Below are 1,694 nucleotides of genomic sequence, written 5' to 3' on the forward strand. Positions count from 1 at the left end.
GCACCTCGATGAAGTCGATGACATCACCGATTATTTCAGTATTCCGAATGTACCACGAGAAACGGTGTTGTTGAGAATGCTTCTGGCTACCTTCAAAGGAGAAGCAAAAGATTGGTTGAAGGCGCTCCCACCCGGTACAATCACCACTTGGGCGCAAATGCATGAAGAATTTCTCCAACAATTTTGCCCACCATCGAAGGTTTCTAAACTTAAGAAAGCCATAGCCAATTTTGAGCAACAAGCGGGGGAATCTTTGTATGAAGCATGGGAGAGGTATAAGGGGTTACTAAGGAATTGTCCCCAAAATGATCTAAACGAGCAACAAGAAGTCTCAATCTTCTTCGATGGGGTAAACGTAACGACAATGAAACTCCTTGATTCTCAAGGCCTATTAACAAAGAAGAATCTCGCTGAAATTAAGGAGTTAATCGAAGAATTTTCCAAGCATTCACGGGAGTACCACAACCCTCGTCATAACAGAGTAAAGGGAATCGGAAATATAGCTTCGAAAGACATGACGACAGTCCTGGAAATGTTAAGTAACATGGATCGTAGAATGACGAAGATGGACCAATCCATAAACGCAATACATGTGGGTTGTGAAGTTTGCAAATGGGCCACATTTGACTAAGGATTGCCATTTAGAGGAAAACGGGAATAGAAAAGCTCAAGTTTGTTATTCTAGTGGGGATCGATTTGATGAAGATTGGAGGAAGACAAAGAAAGAATGGTTGCCTTATGAAGAGTACAAGAAAAAAAAGAAGAAAAATATAAGCAAACCAGATGAGGCTTTTACCAAAAAGAACAACCACAACCCGAGAAGAAGGTGGACTTAGAGTCAATGCTTTATAGGTTCATGGAGGCTTCTGAAAAACGTCACGATGCAGCTGATGCCACCATGAGAAATCATCAAGCATCCATTAAAAACATTGAGGCTCAACTCGGGCAATTAACTATATTAGTTAATGAACGGTTACCACCTAAAAACCGCAACCACATGTCAGGGTCATATCCACTAAAGAAGACACCATCTCTGAGTTCTTAGAGGCGTTAGAAGAAGACAAAAAGCAGCCTGATCCACAGCCGAAGCTAAAGAAAATATAAGAAAAAAAATGAAGTAGCTTATACCCAGTTCTCACATCGTGAGGATCCTTCCCTCACGTCATGGGCTGGGTCTGATCAGAAAAATCTTCTTTTGGAAAATCATATCAACCTCCGTTACCGTTTCCTTCCCAAATATAAAAAATTCCTTCAAGATTTACTAGACACTCACCAACAATTAGAGAAGACATCCAAGGTAGTTCTTAGTGAGCAAAGTTCAATGGTGATTATGGAGGGAATACCAAAGAAAATGGGAGACCCCAGATGCCTTACACTTCCATGTGAGTTTGGAAATTACACGAAGACATTTGCCTTATCCGATTCTGGAGCGAGTATTAATTTAATGCCATATTCGTTTTACCAAAAGATCAACCTTCCAGAATTGAAGGCCACAAGGATGACAATCCATATGGCAAATCGTTCGGTGACTCATCCTCGAGGCATAATTGAAGATATATTGGTAAAAATTAGAAAAATTATTTTTCGAATCGACTTTGTGGTGCTAGAAATGAAAGAGGATGAACATGTTCCTATTATCCTTGGACGCCCATTACTTAATACCACGCGAGCTTTGGTAGATATTCGTGAATCAT

The 1,694-nt window shown here is 40.3% G+C and overlaps 1 non-coding gene across 1 annotated transcript; it reads right to left on the reverse strand.

The window, feature by feature from the left end:
- Positions 1-205: 205 nt before the first annotated feature.
- LOC145135285 (small nucleolar RNA R71) lies at positions 206-312 on the reverse strand. The gene has a single exon (XR_013719748.1). It is a non-coding gene; the product is annotated as a small nucleolar RNA R71 (small nucleolar RNA).
- Between the last annotated feature and the right edge of the window lie 1,382 nt (positions 313-1,694).

The sequence above is a fragment of the Lactuca virosa genome, chromosome 8, assembly GCF_052849685.1.
Source record: "Lactuca virosa cultivar CGN04683 chromosome 8, Lactuca_virosa_CGN04683_v6, whole genome shotgun sequence".
Classification (NCBI taxonomy): Eukaryota; Viridiplantae; Streptophyta; class Magnoliopsida; order Asterales; family Asteraceae; genus Lactuca; species Lactuca virosa.